The 21,973-nt window shown below is 40.6% G+C and overlaps 1 protein-coding gene, 1 non-coding gene and 1 pseudogene across 2 annotated transcripts in view; 1 reads left to right on the top strand and 2 right to left on the bottom strand.

The window, feature by feature from the left end:
• The window catches only part of GNA14 (G protein subunit alpha 14), a 219,655-nt gene that overhangs the window by 141,557 nt on the left and 56,125 nt on the right, over positions 1-21,973 (bottom strand). The window lies entirely within an intron of this gene.
• Positions 781-921, bottom strand: LOC116559920. Its single transcript, XR_004272690.1, has one exon. It is a non-coding gene; the product is annotated as a U4 spliceosomal RNA (small nuclear RNA).
• Positions 16,353-17,907, top strand: LOC116559661 (annotated as a pseudogene).

Here is a 21,973-nt window from a genome sequence, read left to right as displayed (position 1 = left end):
ATAGGTCTTAACTAGTTTACTCCAGCCCCAGCCAGCATTAGATCCCAATATCAGATTTCTCAATTTGTGGAAGCAAACATAGGTACCTGTTGTTAAATTTCCAGCAACTGCAGAGTCTGTATAAAACCAGTCTGGCATTTGTGTTGTTCACACAAATGCAGTGATTCAGTGGCAGGGGATTAAAGGCTCAAAACCCCTCACCATGCACTGCTGCACAGCAAATGTAAACCCAGGAGCTAAAATCAAATGAGAAAGAGATTCATTGAGCCAGGGAACACCATCGGCTCAACAATGGAACCTAAGGCAGATCCATTTTTCTCTTCAGAGCTCATGCTGTATATTATCATTAGGAAGGAGGTACTGAATCTTTTGCCTTAGGATCTGAATCTGTTTCCATGGTGACAAGAGAGTGGGTCTTTAAACTCCAGGACAAATGAATGAAGCATTCACTGAATCAGGCAATTTCTGGGTATTTTCAAAGCTTAGGAAAAGACAGATAATGGCTGTAAGTCTTGCCAAACACTGATTTGTTTCACTTTTAAGTACAGAGGAGGTCAATGATGGAGAAATGTAAGAGAACTGCATTCCGAACCAATATTGACCCTAGATCAGGTATAAAATACGCCTGATCCTTCATGGGGCTTATTGTGTAAAATAAAATTATGTTGGCTTCACCTCAGACGGCACGAACACTGTAATCACCATGAATTCAAGCAGAACATAGCAATAGGAGAAACCGGGTGGTGGTTGTTTTTTTTTTTTTTTTTTTTTTAAATTCAGTCTCCATAGAGACTGTCAAAAATTGCCAATGCCGACTATATTTCAAGTCATCATGGCGGGGTATTGGGAAAAGTTTTCAATTAGCAATAATCGCACCTCGGATAAACCTCATTGGCTACGATACTGCCACTGTGCAAAGCTGGTTGTTTCTTTTTAAAACAAGATTTTATTTTCCTATCAGTTCAATTGAAGTGTTGCTTTCTAAATACCAAGGACAGTTAATCTCACTTTTTCAAATAGTAACAATGAACTCATGAATCTACGTGAATAACTTTTAAAGTCTAGAGTCTTTTTGTGGACTACCTATTAGACAAATTTCTATGGAGTGTAATTTGGGTTCTTGAGGCATTACATGTTTGTTTGTTAGAGTCTATCTAGAAGATCAGCACTACTTTTATAGGCTCTCTTGACTAAACTTGTCATAAGGTTGGATGGCAATGGATTAGGAAGTCTTGCCTGGTACCAACTTTTTAGCAAAAAGGTGTCAACTCCATCCCTCAGCTCATTTGATCTATTTTAACTTTAAAATATGGATCTTCCCTTAGTCAACAACAGAAAACTCTCACCAGGCAATATGCCTCAAAGTACCTGCCATCAGATCCTTATCAAATTCTCTTTGTGAGTCCACTGGTCATTATTGGAAGGACACAGTCCATCCCTTTCTCCACATTTGTGGTTCTCAATCCTGACCACACTTCTGACTCATCTAAAGAGCTTAAAATGGAAGTCTCCAGAGATTTTTATTCAATTGGTCTGGGGAAAAGTCCAGGCAGCACAATTGAAAAAAAAAAAAAAAAAAAAAAAACAAACATTTTTAAGAGACAGGGGATCTCTCTGTCACCCAGGCTGGAGTGCAGTGTCAGGCCAGATAGTGCCACTTCACTCCAGCCTGGGTGACAAAGCAAGAATCTGTCTCAAAAAAAAAAGTTAAGATATTACAATTAAACCCTTCTTTGGCCACCTGCCCTGCTTCCAGTCCAGTTGCGTTCTTCCAGGACTCATTCTATTCATTTACATACATATGTATTCACAGATATACTGGTGAATATTCACATATATGAAAATGCGAATACATTTCATTTCTCAAAATAACGTTAACATGTTTCCAACTATGCACATTTTAAAAAGGACTTTAAAAAAGCTTCCTTGGTGGTTCTGAGGCATGGCCCAGGATGAGAACCATTGATAGCGAGAGACCACCGGGATGGTTAGACCCAATGAGCTCACTTTTTAAAAGCATTTATTATACAAGTTATATATGAATACATTTCTTCTTATTTAAAAAGTTAAAATATTATGGCTGGTGGCTCATGACTGGAGGGCCTAGTCCTCCCTTTGGGAGGCAGAAGTGGGCAGATCACTTTAGATCAGGAGTTCAAGACCAGCCTAGCCAACATGGCAAAACCCTGTCTCTACTAAAAATAAAAATATCAGCTGGGTATGGTGGTGTATGCCTGTAATCCCAGCTGCTTAGGAGGCTGAGGCAGGAGAATCGATGGAATCCAAGAAGCAGAGATTGCAGTGAGCTGACATGGCACCACTGCACTCCATCCTGGGTGACGAAACAAGAAGCTGTCTCAAAAAAAAAAAAAGTTAAGATATTACAATTAAATCCTTCTTTGGCCACGTGTCCTGCTTCCTGTCCGGTCGCATATTTCCAGGACTCATTCTGTTCATTTACATACATATATATTCACAGATATACTGGTGAATATATGAAAATACAAATATATTTCATTTTTTCAAAAGAATTTTAACATATTTCCTGCTATACATATTGTTCTGCTGCTGTTTTCACTTAACAGTATATGAAGCGCTTTCCATGCCCCAGCTCTCTATGTGTATACCATGTAGTAGTTGAAAGTATTTCTTCTAAATGAAAGCATTTCTTTTAAAATGCCATTCCTGTAAATCTCTGCTGTCCAGTATAGTAGCCACCAGCTAAATGTGGTTATTGAGTATTTGAACGAGACTGTTATCAACTGAGATGTGCCAGAAGTGTGGAATACAGAGCAGATTTTGAAAACTTAACACTAGGGGGAAAAGAATGTAAAATGTCTCGATAACGTTTTTTATTGATTATATCTTGAGGCAGTAATATGTTTCATATATTGGGTCAAATAAAATATAATATAAAAATCAATTTCACCTGTTTCTTTTTACCTTTCTATTTTTGAGACAGTCTCACTCTCTTGCCCAGGCTGGAGTGCAGTGGCGCAATCTCGGCTCACTGCAACATCTGCTTCCCCAGTTCAAGTGATTCTCATGCCTCAGCCTCCCAAGTAGTTGGGATTACAGGCATGCGCCACCATGCCCGGCTAATTTTTGCATTTTTAGTAGAGACAGGATTTCACCATGTTGGCCAGGCTGGCCTCAAACTCCCTGCCTCAAGTGATCTACCTGCCTTGGCCTCCCAAAGTGCTGGGATTAGAGGCAGGAGTCACTGCGCCCAGCTCTTTTTATCTTTTTAATGCAATGACTAGAAAATATGAAATTACTGATGTGGCTAACATTATATTTCTATTGAATGAGTCTGCTCCAAACAATGGGTATTTAAGCTACTTACAGTTTATCTGAAATTACAAGAAAAAAAGTGCCACAGAGCACATTACTATACATCAGTTGTTCTCAATGGGATGCTATTTGGCAAAGAAACACTCTGGCCACAACTTAGAGGGGTAACTGGTACTTACTAAATAGAGGCCAGGGTTGCTGCTAAACATCTGGCAATGCACAGGACAGTCTCCCAAAGCAAAGAACTGTCTGGCCCCAAGTATCAACAGTGCTGAGGCTGAGAAATCCAGTTAAGCATAAATACTTGTCCACATGTGGGAGTGCTCCTTTTCTTTCTTTCTTTTTTTCTTTTTTTTTTTTTTTCTTTTGAGACAGGTCCTCACTCTGTCACCGAGGCCGGAGCATGGTGGTGCAATCTCAGCTTACTGCAACCTTTGTCTCCCAGGTTCAAGCGATTTTCGATTTTCAGCCTCCTGAGTAGCTGAGATTACAGGCATGTGCCACCATGCCTGGCTAATTTTTGTATTTTTAGTAGAGACAGGGTCTCGCCATGTTGGTCAAGCTGGTCTCGAACCTCTGCCCTCAAGTGATTTGCTCACCTTGGCCTCTCAAAGTGCTGGGATTACAGGCATGAGCCACTGCACCCAGCCAGGAGTGCTTCTTAAAGGTAGATCGTAAGTCATGGAATTGCCTATGCTTTTGAAATGTTCATATGCAACACCAAACCGCCCTTCAGAGTGGATACGCCAGTGTCATCTCTGACCAACAGGACAAGAGAATATTCAAATTAATCCTTAAAGAACAAGTAAATAAATCCAGCTGGAAAATCTGAAGGGTTTCGAAATGTCCGCTAAATGTTTTAAGTTCCTTACAACCACCACCAAGAATGACAATACAACTCAAAGTCTCGGAGTTTTAAGTAATATTTGGAAGTTTTAATCTACCCCCACCCTTTTATGAAATGTCTTTTGTGATCCCAGAACACAACTCACTTTGAGTGCTGGCATTGTTAATTTATAACTAACTGATTAGTCTATCTCTTTGCTTTTCAACTGTGGCCAAAATTAGAAACTTGGGAGAGTGAACTTCAAGAGTCTCAAATCCTATGCTAATTAACAAATAACTATTATTATTGTATTTGCTGTTTACCTAGAACCCTAAAGCTCTGCCTATTTTCCCAAAAATACTGCCCTTGGAATAACCTTCATGTGTAGTAACTGATAACACAAGTCATGTGTCTGGGCCCAGTGTCTGTTCCCAAACACACTACATATTTATTAGCTAGAGATGATTCTCCCAAAAAAATCGGCAAGTGGAAATATATTATAAATCTAAATCTGTTATGCAAAGCTGGAAGTCAAGTTTATATAAAATGTGTTGCTCCCATATCTTTACATTTTACCTAGTCTTTTTTAGGAGGCAAGATTTTTGACCTTCTCCAATTTTCAACTTGCATATTTACAAAAATGCAAATTGTTAACACGATTCATGTTCCAAGGTTTTTTAATGACATGCCAATATAAGATACTCTACAGCCATAGGCTCTTTAGGTAAATTCCAACCCTTATTGACCTCCTCTGCTGTGAACTTCCAATAAAGAACTGACTTTAACTATCATCCTGGAGTGAATCTGGATCCTGAATTCATTCTCTGTATGCATTATAGCAGGCAAAATGCGATAAGAGCTAGAAATAATTACATTTAATTCTAACTAATCAAAAGTTTTTGTTTGTTCGTTTGTTTTTTAATATATGTTTTGTAGGGCAGTTTTCCAGAGTAAAAGTATTCCGGCCAGGCACGGTGGCTCATGTCTGTAATCCCAAAGCTTTGGGAAACAGAGGCGGGCGGATCACCTGAGGTCAGGAGTTCAAGACCAGCTTGGCCAACATGGCAAAATCCTGTCTCTACTAAAAACACAAAAATTAGCCAAGCATGGTGGTGTGCGCCTGTAGTCCCAGCTACTCAGGAGGCTGAGGCAGGAGAATCAATTGAACCTGGGAGGCAGAGGTTTCAGTGAGCTAAGATCGTGACACTGCACTCCAGACTACGTGACACAGCGAATCCATCTCCAAAGAAAAAGAATGCTAACTATTAAAAAACACCAGGTAAAAAGTATACAAGTTAGATCCAAATTTTGATTCAGAAATGCAAATTCAGACCTGGCAAATCTGTGGCATGGAATCGGCTGGTGGGGAGGGCAGAGCCCCTCACAACAGTTACCCTGAGGAGGAAAGGCTGACTGGGCCTTCCTGGGTGCACAAAGTGGGGCAGGATGGTGAGATGGTGAAGTCTCTGGGAATCTACAAATGGGCGCTCCCTGGGTTTGTCCTGCTCATCCACCACAGAGCTGAGGAGCAGGCTGCAGAGATGGGGCTGCCTTCAGCAAAACCCCTACAGCTGGCCTGTGGAGGGAGCAAAGATAAAATCAAGACAGCAAAGGTGCACTTCAGAAACCCTAATGGGATTTAATTTGGAAGGAAACTGTCATACCACTTGTGAGATCAGCAGGGGTCTCTGCTACTTAATATTTTCAGGCAGATCTCCAAATCAAACAAGTTTTTCAATGCCCAGGCAGAAAGATCTTTCTATTTAGCCCACATTTTATGAGAAACCCAAGTCCCGTATGTGCCTTCTCTTATTCTGTTAAAGGACTCCACCACCCTAGATGCATTTTAAACCGAATATCCAGCCCCAGAAGTCTCTTTTGCCTTTTTTTTCAAATGGGATTGGGAAAAAAAGGTTTCCTCCCCACAGAAGGTGGGTTGAACTTACTCTTGTTATTAATATGTTTCAAGCATGCTTTTCCCTTGATTCTGGTTGTGACATGGTAACTAGCAAGGGGGCCAGGGGAATGCAGTCCCGTTAGCACAGCAGCGTAGGCAGAGATCATTGGCACTTGGCCCAACTTGGGAACTCAAGAGAAGGAAAACACACACAGCTGAATGTGCTGCAGCTGCTCCTCTCCAGTGCTGGAGGGGCTGGAACTGTCCTGCCCAACAGGTTTCCTGAGCACCTACTACATGTTGGCAACTATGAAACGGCGGTGAACAAGTTGGACACAATTCCTGCACTCCAAGAGCTTACAGAACGGTCAGGGGGAGACAACGCCACAGGAGACCACTCGGAATAGTGAGTGGTGCAGACAGGGGCTGACCCAGGGAGGAATTAAGGTGGAAGGAATGAAAGGCCCAGGCTAACTGGGGGCTTTAATTTCTCCCGTGTTCAATATTTCAAGGGCTGTGTCTGGCTGCCTAAAGTGAAAGAGAGCCATCTCTTCATGGGGGAGCGTAGAGGGGATATTTTTCTTTTCTTTTTCTTTTTTTTTTTTTTGAGATGGAATTTTGCTCTTTCGCCCAGGCTGGAGTATAGTGGGGTGATTTTGGCTCACTGCAACCTCCACCTTTTAGTTTCAAGAGATTCTCCTGCCTCAGCTTCCCGAGTAGCTGGGATTAGGCATGTGCCACTACGCCCAGCTAATTTTTGTATTTTTAATAGAAGCAGGGTTTCACCATGTTGGCTAGGCTGGTATCGAACTCCTGACTTCATGAACCGCCCGCCTCAGCCTCCCAAAATGTTGGTATTACATGCGTGAGCCATTGTGTGAAAATCAGAGAGAGGAAAATGTCCATACATTTTAGGACCAAGAATTTTATTTCGATTATTTTTTGTCATTATTGTTTGCTTAGAGGAACTTGTTTATCTTTAGAGTGAACAAATACATATACACTGACTTAATTCTAACACCATTTCCCCCAATTTTAACAGCTTTAATGAAATATAATCAACATACTATAAAGTTTATTCATTTAATGTATACCGTTCAATGGTTTTTTAAGGATATTTACCTAGTTGTGCAATCATCACCACAATCTCATTTTAGAACATCTTATCATGTTCTAAAGAAAGAGACCCCAAAAGAAACTGTACCCATTAACAGTGTCTCCTCGCCCTCACCACTGCAGCCCAGGCAACAACTAATCTACTTTGTCTCTTTTTATTTACCTATTCTGGGCACTTCTTACGTGGAATCACATAATATATATGTTGTGTGTGTGTGACTGGCTTCCTTTATTCACATAATTTTTTGAGGTTCATTTATCCTGTAGTATGCATCAGTACTTCATTTCTTTTTATTGCCAAATAATATTCTATTATGGCTATTCCACATTTTATTTTTCCATTAGATGATTGACATTTGGGTTGTTTCCACTTTTTTACACACATTCATGTACAAGTTTTGTGTGGATATATGTTTCAGTTCTTTTAGATATATACCTAGGAGTAAACTTGCTGGGTCATATGATAGCTCCATGTTTAAACTTTTGTGAAATTACCAAAGTGTTTTCTAAAGTGGATGTATCATTCTACATTCCCACTGGAAATATCTGAGTCCCAAAATTTTAATGTTTCTGAAATAAGAGTACATTTATAATCTATGTGCATATTTAATATAGCAAATTGCCCCTTTACATTCAATATAATAATAAGTTATTTACTGAAACCCAACTAAATGTTAGGCATACCTTACTTAATTCTCATTTACTCTGTAATAGAGGTATTGCCTTACTTTGTAGATGAGAAAACTGAGGTTCAGAAAATGGGCTGGAGTTGTGTAGCTACCACAACTGCATGGTCCTACTAGTAGCATTTAAACCTGAGTCAGTTATCTGTCAAAATCAAATTTTCTTCCATACTTTTATGCTATTGCTCAAAGTTGAGCAAAGGATAATATGTTCCTCCTATGAGTTCATAATTTCTAAGACAGATAAAGACATAAATATTTGAACACAAGTAAGGCTGAGATAAGTTTTCAATAAGAGGAATTTTCTAAGTACTGTGAGGGAGTGTAGATAAACTTTGACAAAGGAAATCTTGGAAGGTATTTTGGGATAAGTTGGATTTAAGAGGGTCTTATTTGGAAGGTATGAAAGAATATCTTCAATCAATGCTCCAAGACTATGCCATCCAATTTGGTGGCCGCTAACCACATGTGGCTGTTGAGCACTTGAAATGTGGCTAGCTTGGTTTGGAAAGTACTGTAAATATGCATTGGATTTCAAAGACTATTAAAAAGGGAAGTGCTGTGAATACACTGGCATTTAAAGACATTATTTTTAAGAGTGTAAAATATCTCATTAATTTTTATATTGAGTATATGTTGACACTACTATTTTTCATATATTGGGTTAAATAGAAATATATTACTAAAATTAATGTCACCCAATTTTTTTTTTAACCAACTGGTTGCTTGTAGGAGAATCTGTGTTTTCACTTCAGCATATTTTACATTGTGTAAATGTTGGTATTCTAGAGATTTCAACTGAGGAGCAATTGAAAGAGAATGGTGGCTGAGACCAAGGGTTTGGAGCAAATCCTGAACAGTGTGAATAGAAAGGCACCCATGAAAACTTCCCAGGTTAAGCAGAAAAGTAATCTTGAAAATTACAAGTTTGTCTTTATTGACAGTGGATTATTTTTTTGGCCCATGAGTCATAAGGAACTAAAGGGCGGGCAGTCACAGTGACAATAAAAGTGTTTCCCAACTAAAGAAGATCTAGGGAAAGAAACAGAGACCTAACTTATCGGGAGGAGGAATCATAAAATGCATCAATGAAAGTATGTAGACTGAGAAATAATATCCAAAAACTTATCCAGACAAATTTTCCATTCTTTCTTTTTCTTGGGTCAGTTCCATCTTTAGATATTTCTTTTTCTTCCTTTCTTTCATAAAATGAAAGGAAATATAAACATCATAGTTTTAGAGACTACATAACAAGACACAAATTCCAAATTGGCCCCAAGAGGTATTTTAGAAGATAAGCTTTGTTTCAGTGTATAATAAACTGATATGCGACCTGTGATCCAGTTTTTTAAAAATATTTATGTCAGAATCACAATCTGCAATTAGAAACGAAAGTTAACTAGCAACAAATTAGTTTAAATTAGCCAAGGTAATCAATTATATCAAAGAAATTAAATATATTAAGCAATAATTAACCTAAACATCATCTAGTGCCTTGAAAATCTTGCAAAAACTTGGTGTCTGTGTGCCTCCTGGGGACTCTGGACATTTTTTAATGAGGTCAGGCCAGATCCAATTAGGATGCTCCTGAATGCTTTGGGGTTATAGTTTAATGAGTTATAGCAATAATTTACTAAATGTTCCATTGGGGCTTCATGGAGATTACATTACAGGTAGATAGCACAGGTCTATAGAACTAGCTGATTCAGATTTGCAGAAATAAACTATAAATAATAAGCCAACAATACACTGTCGATGCTAAATACTTAGTGGTATTATCTCAGCTAAAATGAGATTATAGGTCACTTTAATACTCTGCTTCAAAGTTACTTTTATCAAACCTTGAATGCTTTCAAAGAATAATAAATTTTTCTGCATAAAAGACGTTGGGTTGCAGGAGAGGGAAGCATTAAAAGTAAAAATCTAGGTTTCAGGAAGGGTGCAGTGGCTTATGCCTGTAATCCTAGCACTCTGGGAAGCAGAGGCAGGCAATCACCTGAGGTCAGGAGTTTGAAGCCAGCCTGGACAACATAACAAAACCCCATCTCTACTAAAAACACAAAAATTAGCTGGATGTGGTGGCCGGCACCTGTAATCCCAGCTACTCAGGAGGCTGAGGCAGAAGAATGGCTTGAATCTGGGAGGCAGATGTTGCAGTGAGCTGAGATCGCACCACCGCACTCCAGCCTGGGTGACAGAGTGAGACTCCATGAAAGAAAAAAAAAGAGGAAAGAAAAGGAAAAAGGAAAGGAAAAGAAACGAAAGGAAAGGAAGAGAAAAAATAAAACAAAGAAAACAAAACAAAACATTGTCTAGGTTTCAGCTTCCACTGATCTGTGCTCAAGGGATAAGCTGGCTCAGCTTCTCCAGGGCATCTGCAGGCTCCATGATGGTGTGATAGTGGAAGGAGGGAAGGCAAAGGTTGAGAAGTACAATGAGGGGAAATCTTGCACCAAAATCTCTAATCATGGAATAGGATACTAGAAATGGGTCAAGAGCCATCACAAAGTTCAAAGACAGTGGGTAAATGCAATTAGACTTTTGTACTGCCTAAGCACTATCCTTTGTTTTTCTAACTTCTGTTTCTCTGTGGTTAATAGACCAGAAGTTGGGGGAAGCTTTAGTGTTGGCATGTGACAAACTCCACGTTAAAGAGGGTCAGGAGGGAAGGCAGCATATAAGCAGCTTAGAAAAAGAGTAACCATTGTACTATTCACATGTATCTACAAATATCTATGTATCACTATGTATCCCATAACCTCATGTTGTAAACTTCAAATATCCACAATAAAATTTATGTTTAAAAGAAGATATTGATACCATTCCATGCACCTGTAATTCCAGTACTTTGGGAGACTGAGGCAAATGGATCACTTCAGGCCAGGAATTCAAGACCAGCCTGGGCAACATAGCAAGAGCCCATCTCTAAAATTAAAATTAAGCAAAAAAGAGAGAGGACCTGCAGGAAACAGAGTGAGGCAAGCTGCCACTGAATATAAGCAAGAGCATGACACTGAAACCAGTCTCAGCAAGTGGACAGTCAAGCTGCACCTCAATGGTATTTAAAGTATGAAGAAAAAGGCAAAGTAAGGTCTGGAGAGATCATTCCTTTCAGTGATTTACTTCCAAATTAAAGAAGTTGTTTGGTAATTTCAAATGCAATGAAGGTTTGTTTTTCCTGCCTTCCCAGATTGCCATGGGTCTGGAGAGGTGACTAAATACAGGCAGTGGTTTGCAGCTAATGATGACTAAGGGAATAAAACAGTATTTCTACAACTTGAAATTCATGTATTATATAGTGTTTCTCCCTGCATTTTAAATGTGTAGGAATATGCAGATTAATGTAAATACATTTCTTTTTCCACTTTAAAATGGGTGGAAACAAGGATTCTCATCAATTGACATGGTCAGAAATATTCGTTCATCTTTGAGAGTCTCATTAGGTAAAATTAACGATAGCCATCACATCAGGCAAACTTTGGAATCTCAGTAGCTTAATATAAAATGTTTCTTGTTTATTTGCACTCAGTCTCATGCAGGCAGGCAACCTTCCTCCATGCTGCAGCTATGCTATCTGTGACATGTGGCCCCCAACATCGGTACAACAAAATAAGAGAAACAGGGGAGTCTTACGTGCCTTGTCCCAGATGGGACTCTGTCCTTGGAGTCACATGGCTCTAAAATAAGTGCAAGGGATGTGGGAAAACTTGGCGAGTGCTAACAGCTGCCTCTCACCCAACTTTCTATAGAAGAGTAAATCAGCCAGATATACACCTTGTAGGGGGGAAGTAAATAAGGTTTCCAAGGAAAGCTTTCTAGAGGATAGTTTGAAATCGCTAAGCATAGCTGGAGACACAGATAATGATTACACACTTCATATCCTTACTCAATGTCCAGGGTTGGGGCTTTGGCCCAGACAAGGAGCAGAAGGTAGCTGCTATGGCCCCATTTGACTTCAAATATGGCTAGAATACAAGCTTCTCAACTTCAACTCCAATGTCATGAAAACTAGACACTATTAGCCAGGCATGATGGCACATGCCTGTAATCCCAGCTATTCAGGAGGCTGAGGCAAGAGAATTGCTTGAGCCCAGAGGCAGAGGCTGCAGAGAACCAAGATTGCACCATTGTGCTCCAGTCTGGGAAACAAGAGTGAAACTTCATCTGAAAGAAAAGAAAAAAAAGAAAAGAAAGAAAAGAAAAGAAGAAAAAGAAAGAAAGAAAGAAAGAAAGAAAGAGAGAGAGAGAGAGAAAGGAAGGAAGGAAGGAAGGAAGGAAGGAAGGAAAAGAAAAGAAAAGAAAAGAAGGAAGGAAGGAAGGAAGGGAAGGGAAGGAAAGAAAGAAAGAAAAAGAAGAAGGGAAGGGAAGGGAAGGGAAGGGAAGGGAAGGGAAGGGAAGGGAAGGGGAGGGGAGGGGAGGGGAGGGGAGGGGAGGGGAGGGAAGGGAGAAAAGAAAGAAGGAAAGGAAGGAAGGAAGGAAGGAAAGAAGGAAAGAGAAGGAAAGAAAGAAAGAAAGAAAAAGAAGAGAGAGAGAGAAAGAAAGAAGGAAAGAAAGAAAGAAAACTAGACATTACTTTCTTCTAGATTGAAAGCCTCTTATTGAAATACCAAATTTGCCTAAACTTTCCACAGGAAAAAATTTACTTTCAGGTCTTACTTGATAGTAAATATTTATTAACACTTGTAAATTAAAAATTACTTGAAGACATTTAAAAACTACTGATACCTGTCTCCTATTTCAGGCCAACTGAGTTTTAATGTCTAAAGACAGGCCCAAACAATGATTTTGTTTTTAAACAAGCTGGGTAAAGGCAGTTAAAGTTGAGAAGTTCTATTTTAGAAGTAAAATCATCTCATCTCCGAGAAATTACCATTTTCTATTGATTTTAAGTCTGAAAAGCTTTAAAAAGTATTAGTACCTAATTGTGTATGCCTATGTAACAAACCTGCATGTTCTGCACATGTACCCCAGAACTTAAAGTCCAATTTAAAAAAAAAAATATTAATGCCTAAGATCCACCTCAGATATTCTGATTTAATTGATTGTGTTGTGGGGGGGCTGGACTTGGGGATAAAATTCTTCACGTGATTTTAATGAGAAGCCAAGTATAAGAACGGCCATTTTGTGTCAACGCAGCCATCCCTAAACCCCCTCACCAGATCAGAGGTGGCATGACCAAAATGGAGTTGAGGGGGAAAGGGGGTAGAATAGGCACCGTTGGTGCTGTCCATGGTGCTGAAATGTTGCTGTAATGAGTTTTTATTAGCAACCATGGTAAGCATTTATTATTGTTTAAAATACTAAAATAGAAAATATTCTACTGTTGCATATTTTTTAATTGAGAGACATAAATCTGCTAATCATAGAACTATATTCCTATGGATTTCAGTTCAATATCATGGCTTTTTAAGGAAGAGAGATTGAGGGATATGGTGAGGGAGGGTCAGGGAGAAGAGAAACATGTTGAAAGAAGGTGATTTTCTGTTTATCCAGACATAGGGCAAAAATAAAGATAGTTATGACGTGTGCTCTTGGTAAATTCACATATTTTTATTTTTAGCAGATGAGAGGGTACTGAATACTGAATATTTTTAAACTTTAAATTACCACAATTTTTAAAAACATCTAAATTTTTACATTTCATCTAAAACTCAAAAGCATAATATTTATAGTTTTATTTTTCTGCCTAACAAGGTGGAGTGACTTTTTTTTTGAGAAAGTCTATTTTGAGAGTAACATCTTCGTCTTAAGCTATATAACAATACTACTACTGAAGAGTTTGTTTGTGCATTTGTGTAGCTTTATAAAAAAATGGGTAAACATGGTAATAACTCTCATGATTAAATATGTCCAAGAGGTTAATGTTTCCAACCTTTCCCTCCACATTCCTTACATCATTACCACAATTAAGTTGCTGCGTCAGTAATTTATTTACTGAAAACCTATGCTCATTTCCTCAGTTTTTTACAGAGATGCTCTATGTTCCATCCAGCAATGACTTGGTAACAAAGAGTTTAAAAAGTTAAAAAAAAAAAAAAAAAATGTCATACACCTTTCCCAATTTATGACGACTGTTCTCAGATACAGAGCAAATGTTTTCCAGGGTAAATGACATTATGAAAATATGAGCCTGATATGCTAACCTGAAAATATCAAATATTTGAATCCCATGTTATCAGCAAATACCTCAGAAATTTATGCCTGTTCCTTGCTAACTTCTAGCATTTTCCTTGAGGTAGCAGTATGGGCACGCACAGAAATCTAATAAATCACACAGAAAACAGTTTGTAGCAGTTATACTCCTATTTTCTGCAAGCACTTGAAAATTAAGGGCTTTAGGCTAGACACCAGAGGTGCTTGCTAATATGCAGCTCCACAGGCTGTTTGAAGAGTTAGTGGGGAAAAAAATGTCTCTCATCTTAAATTAAAATTACCCAAGAACTCATTTTACTTATAACAAATGAGCTTGGACACCTGAATTTACTGCTTTGGGGAAAAAGAGAGTAAGTTACTGCCCCATACTTTCTTAAACACTGTGCATTCCAAAGAAAGAATTCCAGATAAATCCTATGTTCCCCTAAATGAAAGTTCAGAACTTTACCAATTTGATTAGTATAACACTAAAATAGAGTTCAGTTCTCAGACCTTGCTTTATCCTTCATCTATCTAGATATTTATCAAGTAGGTCTCATAAACTCAAGTTTTAGTGGGTTCAGATCAAGATGCTTCAAAAAGAAGCATGTCTGATCATCCTACAAGGGTGGGGCAACCCTCCCTCCAGGACTGTCATCAGTGAGACATGACTTCCATCCGCCAAAGAGGCTTTCGAGAGCCAGTTTACCATCAACACATGGAGAATCATTTTAGGATAGCCTCCTTAAACGTCTGATATTCAGAACCTTCCTATTTACCGACCACTTTCAATGAGGGCTCTGTAGAATTGAGAAGCAGGAAGACAGGAGTTGCAGGTGGTACTTTGGAATCGTTCTTCCCATCAAATGGCCTCAAAACCTGTTCTCCAAGGAGTCATATTTTTATGGAAGTGAACAAAGAAATCCCAAATACTCAAGAGGCTGAGGCAGGAGAACTGCTTGAACCAGGGAATCAGAGGTTGCCATGAAGGGAGACCATGCCACTGTGCTCCAGCCTGGAGACAGAGTGAGACTCCATCTCAAATTAAAAAAAAAAAAAACGAGAGAGAGAGAGAGAAAGAAAGAAATCATAAATACTCCTCTCTCACCATTTAACAGTATTACTTTAGCATGAAGATACTCATCATCAGAACCCACAGACAATAGGTCAAGTGTTGCGAGTGAAGCGATAAATGATCATTGCAACAAGATTAAGTCTTGGCTGGGTGCAATGGCTCACACCTGTAATCCCAGCACTTTGCGGGGCTGAGGCAGGCAGATCATGAGGTCAAGAGATGGAGACTATCCTGGCCAACATGGTGAAACCCCATCTCTACTAAAAAAAAAAAATACAAAAATTAGCTGGGCATGTTGGCATGCATCTGTGGTTGGGAGGCTGAGGCAGAATAGCCTTAACCCAGGAGGTGGAGGTTGCAGTGAGATCGTGCCCTTGCATTCCAGCCTGGCGACAGCATGAGACTCTGTCTCAAACAAACAAACAAAAAAGATTAAGTCTTGCTCGGTTTTTATCTGAGGATCACTGGGCCTGCCCTGCCTCAGTAGCCCTGTGACTTCAGTCTCTCACACAACTCTAGAAAACTCTTTTACATCTAAGGCCAATGATAGTTTTATATTGCTTGAAAAAACTTGTTTAGAGCTTGCTTGATATTGTGCTTCCAATATGAGTCAACTACTGGAACAGATACAATGGTGAAAAATATCAATCTGGAACTTGAAAAGGACATGTTTAATCATGGGTTGCTACAACCTTGAGATATAGGTGAGCATCATATGTCTTAAAACTCATAAAATTTTAAAAATTGGATGAAGATAAAGAAATACTTTCATGCAAATCTTTTCATAGCCTCAGTTTAAAGACTGGTCTTGCAATGTTTATCCCACTCAAAACCTTATCCTCATATTTCCCATATTGTAGTTTATTTAAAACCTCATTTCTACACAAATTTTGTCGCTTCGAAGAGGTGGGCTTCAAATAGAAAGAGGATTCATTACCGTAAAAGGGAATGAACCAGTTGGGTAAGGGGCAGAGACAGTAAGTGCACTTAGAATACTGAGACCCAGTCTTCATTAATGATAAGACCTTCTACTTGGTGGGCATCCAAAACACAGACCTGTGGGCCTAACGCTGTGGCCCTTATCTCGGACTATAGAGTGACGCTGGCTATGAGGTCTGGGCAACTGCCGGGCCACTGCCTCCACCCTATTCTCCAGGCCAGTTAGCCCTGGGAGGCTGGCAGTAAGCTTCCCAAGATGGTATGAGGATGTCTCTACCCAGGATCTCTGAGATGTAGGGCACCAGTCCCACCCTATATCAAGCCTATAAAGTTGAAATACTGGTGCATGTGACTGGCCCTCAGGCACTGGGAACAAATAAGGGTCTTCACTCTAAGGCTGGGCACAACTGAAAGCAAAGGAGCAGAGCAGGTGGAGTTGACGATTGTCTTCAGATGAGAAGACATTGCCAACAAACACCTCAACTATTCTCCTACACCCACAGGCTACTGGGAATAGATGCTCACTGTGGGGCGGCGGTGGGTGTGTGTAGGGAAGGGGTTGCCTCAGGTGCCCCAAGTCCTGCCCTTCATCAACAAGAGACAAAGGTTTGGAACCAGAGACTAACTGCTTGTCCGAGCTGATACTGGTTCCAGTTTCATGATCAGTCAATGACCTTGAGGCAGATTCTTTTAATTTCCCCAAAATCCTGTTTTTCCAGTTTTAGAAAGTGATGCCAACTTTGCAAATTCAAAGGAAATCTTGATGTCTGCAAGTACCTGGCCTTGAGCTTTTCAAAGACCGTATCCTCCTCCTTTGGTCATTTACAGTTACTTTCTCTAGCCATGCCAATGAGACTCTACATTTTCCCCCAGATAGACATTTCCATGACAGTCTCACCAAGATGCAAAAATAGTCTCGATTTTATGTTTCCCTTAAGTCTGCTGACTCATTTATTTAAGTCAATGAAAGTCCTAACTTGTTCAGTTGTGACGTGCTTGGACAGAAATTACTTATAAGAGTGATGATTTTGCACTTTCCAGTGATGCCCCTTCCTAGGTGATTCATTTCTATCCTTCTCCACATTCCTCTTGGGGGCACACTGGAATCTCATCATTTATTCATTCAAAATCTATTAAGCACCTATTATGAACCAGGAATTTGGGGATCTTTGCCTTCTTCTGGCAATTTTTAGGTGGGTTGGAAATATTCTGGACCAACTTGTGACTTCCTTCCATTCTCATTTAATATATAGCCCATAGCTAGGGTGACTCTATGTCCTGGTTTGCCTGAAACAGTCCTAGTTTGTGCCTGCTATGCAAGCATAGCTCTCAATCATGCCCACTTGGGTCACAGACCATGCTGGCTTGCCACTGTCACTATAATGCCAGCCCCTTAGGTCTCTGCAAGGCCAGATGATGCTCCAGAATGGGAGATAAGTTGATTTGGCAGCAGATTGGATCCAGCTTCATTCAACATTACTAGTAGTTATCTGATAAAGATAGAACCCAATTATCTAGGTGCAATTTAAATTGACCTGTCATGCCTTACATGGGAAGGAAGACAGTTCCAGGGGGAAGTTTCCATTGTGGAGAAGTTATCTAGTCTTCTGTTCCAGAAAATCCAGCACAACATCACAGGCGCAGGACTATCAACCCACGCCAGATAGCTGCACCATCAGCATGGCTGTGGGTCAGCTTAAGGTGGATAAACAAGATTCCATCATTGGTTCCACCAGATGGTCCTATTAAAAAATATCAGTGAATCTTGGGTTTGCACCAATGACATGTTCAGCCTCTCCCTGCTTAACTTCGGCTGACCTCCTGTCAGCCAGGCACTCACACTGTTTCCTCATCACTCCTCTTCCCAATACTATTCCCACGCCTCCAGATGCTCCAAATATCATACACAAATGAGCAGGGCCACGGTGGTTGTGCATGCAGTGTGCTGCTGCCACCAAGGTGTGGTGCATGATGTTTGGATGTTAGACTAGTTGCATCTGATGAGAGAAGTTTGTGTTGTACCAGTGCATGCCTTGGTAATAGATATGCATGCAAATAATACAAAAGGATGTCTTTTAAAAAAAAATCTACTGCCACGTTGCTCTAGTAACCCAAAGAAGTGAAGGAGAAAGCAGCTGCCTCACTACCCAGACATTGATTTCTCCAGAAGTTTCAATGCTTCATAATACAATAAAGTCACAAAAAAGTAATGCCCACTTTTACAGACTATCTCGGTTTGAATTATAAATGAAATGGTCATCCTGAGAATAACTAGATCTATCTGCAGTTCCATATTATTTAAGTAGAGTGTGTTTATGGAAGGGGCGATGTGGGAGGGGAACGAGTCCCATTTACAGGGACCACATGAAGCGTTAGTTATGTGCTAGGCTGAGACGGACTACAAGAGGAAACCATGAAGCTCACTGCCATCTTTTAAGAATCATGTTTGGAATCAGTTCTTTTCAGAGAGAGCTAACAGAGAGGTTGACAGCATAGACTCCATAGCCAGACCTCCTGGCACCACCTTTTCCTAGCTATGGGCAAGTCATCTAACCTCTCTGTGCCTTGGTTTCCTAGTATGTGAAATGAGGATAATAATACTACCTACTTCATGTGGTTTATGAGTCAATGTACCTGGCACATCCAAACTGCTAATGTGTTTTCTGCCACAAATGATTGCCCTGGATTCAGATCCAAATCCAAGACAACTACACAGGGGCTGGACGCAAGGGAGGTCAACTTTCAACTGAGTTTTGTTGCAAAAGACAGGTTCGGATATTGGCAAAATTAGTCCAATCGGATCCTTTTAGGAAGTACATGCTTGATGAACAAGGCAGGCCACTCAAGTTTGGCCCAGTCACAGAATCCTTACGACCCAGGGTAGCTGAATGCCCAGAAGAAGCAATCTTCCATTTCACATTCCTGTGGATGCTTCTTATCATCTCTCAACATCCAACTTCATCTGTTGGTGGCTTTCCTCTGTCACCTTAAATAAATACAGGAGGACAGGCCAAGCCTAATTCACAGAGGAAGAGGTGCATGAAAAACCTGGAACCTCAGAACCTCGACATCAACAGGAACCTTCTTCTTCCGAACTCTTAAGTTGTAACATCCTTCTCTTCAATCACAACTTCAGATCAATCCAGCTCCCTAAAGCTCGTAAATACCTTGGGCTCCTTGAAGCCTCCATTGTTTCCCAAATTATTTTTTTCTCCATCTTCATTTTCCTTTCTCCACAGCCTGGATCATGTGTTCTATCACTGTAATGCCCTTTAAGCAACACTTTACTTTCACCTCCAGTGTTTTCTACCCAAGGCACGAAAGCTTCCAATCCTGGACTGATACCACTTGGCACAAGAAAACCCCAAAGAAACTGCAGAATACTTTAGGTTTGTGCTGCTACTCAATGACAGTCCACAACTTCAGTGGGCCCTCACTGGTGTGCTTTCTTTTCTTTGGTCTAACTCACTAGCCTCCCACCGTCATCCCTGTTCTCTACAACGTTACCAACCTCTCCCCCTTGCCTACTGCCTTCCACCAGGCATGGAAACCCTGTTTGAGAGACACTGACCCCAGGATAGAGTCCAATCTCCTTAACCACTGTCCATCAGCCTCGCGTGAGATCTTGTCCATTACCTTGAACTTGCAGTTTGCCATCACTCAATGCCAATTTGCATGCCCATTTTGCACAAGTGAATTTTTTTCACTTCTCTCCAGCCCACCAAATATTTCTGAACTTTTCAAACACAACCCCCTCCACTCCCTCATCCCAGCTGCCACAAGATTTAATCATTTATTCCAGTCTTATGACTTGACACCTCCTGTCACCGGTCTGATATACAAACTGATAATAGGCAGCCACGGTTACATTGTGCAACACCTCCTCTTGTTGCACATGTATCTGTGGTTGCCTAACATGGGTCTGTATATCTGTATTTGCCACAAGACACTGGGCTCCATAAAGTCAAGGGCCTGGTCTTCCTCATCCTTCTCTGCTCAGGGAACTGGGAAGTCTCCATGAGACACTCAAAAACCATTGACTGATTGATGGGAACCTCACTCTGACTGGCAGGGCTTGATTTTCACACCTGTACCCAGCTATGCTAAATCAAGATCCCCACTGATGAATGCAGTGCTAGCATCTGAAATTGTGGGTCAAATTGCAAATATAATAGAAGGATGCTCAGAGACTTCCACAGCAGCACTCACTGCTGCAAAGCTCAGAAGTCTAGGAACGTTCACAAGAACTTCACCCTATCTCTAATTGGCCTAATTCTCCCAAACAAATGAAGAGACAACACAGTCTTTGTTTTGTGAATCTGTTCAGGAAATGCAAGCCAGACATTAAAGACTGAGTTCGGGCTTAAGGGGTTGGAGCAGAGAAGAACACAATCAAGGAAGACAAGAAAGCATTCAATTTACACCAGAGATCATTAGAGCTTCAGCTAAAAAGGCAGCTAAATAGCAGGCAGCCGGGAAATGTGGAAAAGCTCTGGCAACAGAAAACTCCAGTTCAGGGAATCTGGACTCCTGACTCCAGATTCCAAAACAAAGGACTTCTCTGCAAGTTCATGAAGTTCCAGTAAACCTCTGTTTGGAATTTTAATTGTTTTGCTTTATGTTTTCCTTGATTGAGAGGTTGGGACTCTTTAAAACTCTTTTCCGATTATTTCTGTTTGATTCCTTACTGTCCTACTTCTGCGTGTGGGTGTGAGATGCCAAACAGCCTAACTGCTGTGTCTACAAGCTTGAGATGAGATCCCCATCATCTCCTCTCCAAGCTTCCGGCCCTCCAACTGACTCCCCGACTCCAAAAAATCCTTGGTCAGCCCCTAAACTAATGTTTCTAAAGCTTTTCTGTGCATACCACCTGGGGATCTTGTTAAAAATACAGAGTATATCTGACTCGGTACATCTGGGGTGTGGTCTGCAAGACAGCATTTCTAACTCGCTCCCAGCCAAAGCCACTGGTCCGAGGACCACTCCTGGAGTAGAGGAGCAAGGTTCTACCCCTCCACTAGTGGACCCAAAGACATCACCCAAGAGACAAACAAGATGCTCCACTGATCTGCAGGAAGAAAGTATTTGAATTTTATGTTAATTTGATCTAAAAACATAGAATCTCAACAAACACAGCTAACCTCACTTGGTCTGTCAGATGGCCTCCCGAGAAGTTGTGAAAAGGCGTACTGAGAAAAAAGCAAAACTAAAATTCTGCGACTCAGAGCAGTAGACAGCAGTGGACTCATTCATTCCCATTCAGCTTACTGCTTAAACAGTGCGAAGAAACCACAAAAAGTAACATTAAGAATCTACCTCCACCAATCAAAAGTGGTTTAGCAGTTCAAAATGATAATTAAGATTATTTGGAACATGGGCTTACAGTCATCTTTAATGATGACCTTGACAGTATATTGCATCTGAAAATAGTATATGCTTATGATTTTAAAGTAATAAGCCCTAATTTGAAGAGTACATATGCAAACATGATTTTACTGATGGGGTGTGCAATCAAAGTTTGGAGACCACTGTTCTATACTACCAGCATGGCTTCCCCTGCACCAGAGAATAAACATCCCTAGCATTGACGTCCCCCCAACCCACCATGCCTCCAGTCCTGTGATCGGCCCTCCCACCCTCCACCACCGCAACCAGTATTTCAGCTGAAGCAGTAGCAGGAAGACTCAGATGACTGCAAGGTGCAGGGAGGTGTTACAGGAAAGGGGCCCGGATCCAGACCCCAGGAAAGGGTTCTTGGAACTCACGCAAGAAAGAATTCAGGATGAGTCCACAGAGTAAAGCAAAAGCAAGTTTATAAAAAAAGTAAACAAATGAAAGAATGGTTACTCCGTAGACAGAACAGCCTCAAGGGCAGCTAGTTGCCCCACCTTCCCACCCCACCACCCCACTTTTTTTTTTTTTGAGATGGGGTATTGCTCTCATTGCCCAGGCTGGAGCACAATGGCGTGATCTCAGCTCACTGCATCCTCTGCCTCCCAGGTTAAAGCAAT

Source organism: Sapajus apella, unplaced genomic scaffold (genome assembly GCF_009761245.1).
Source record: "Sapajus apella isolate SASKATOON/1434 unplaced genomic scaffold, GSC_monkey_1.0 scaffold24, whole genome shotgun sequence".
NCBI lineage: Eukaryota > Metazoa > Chordata > Mammalia > Primates > Cebidae > Sapajus > Sapajus apella.
This window is presented reverse-complemented; position numbering and strand designations above follow the sequence as displayed.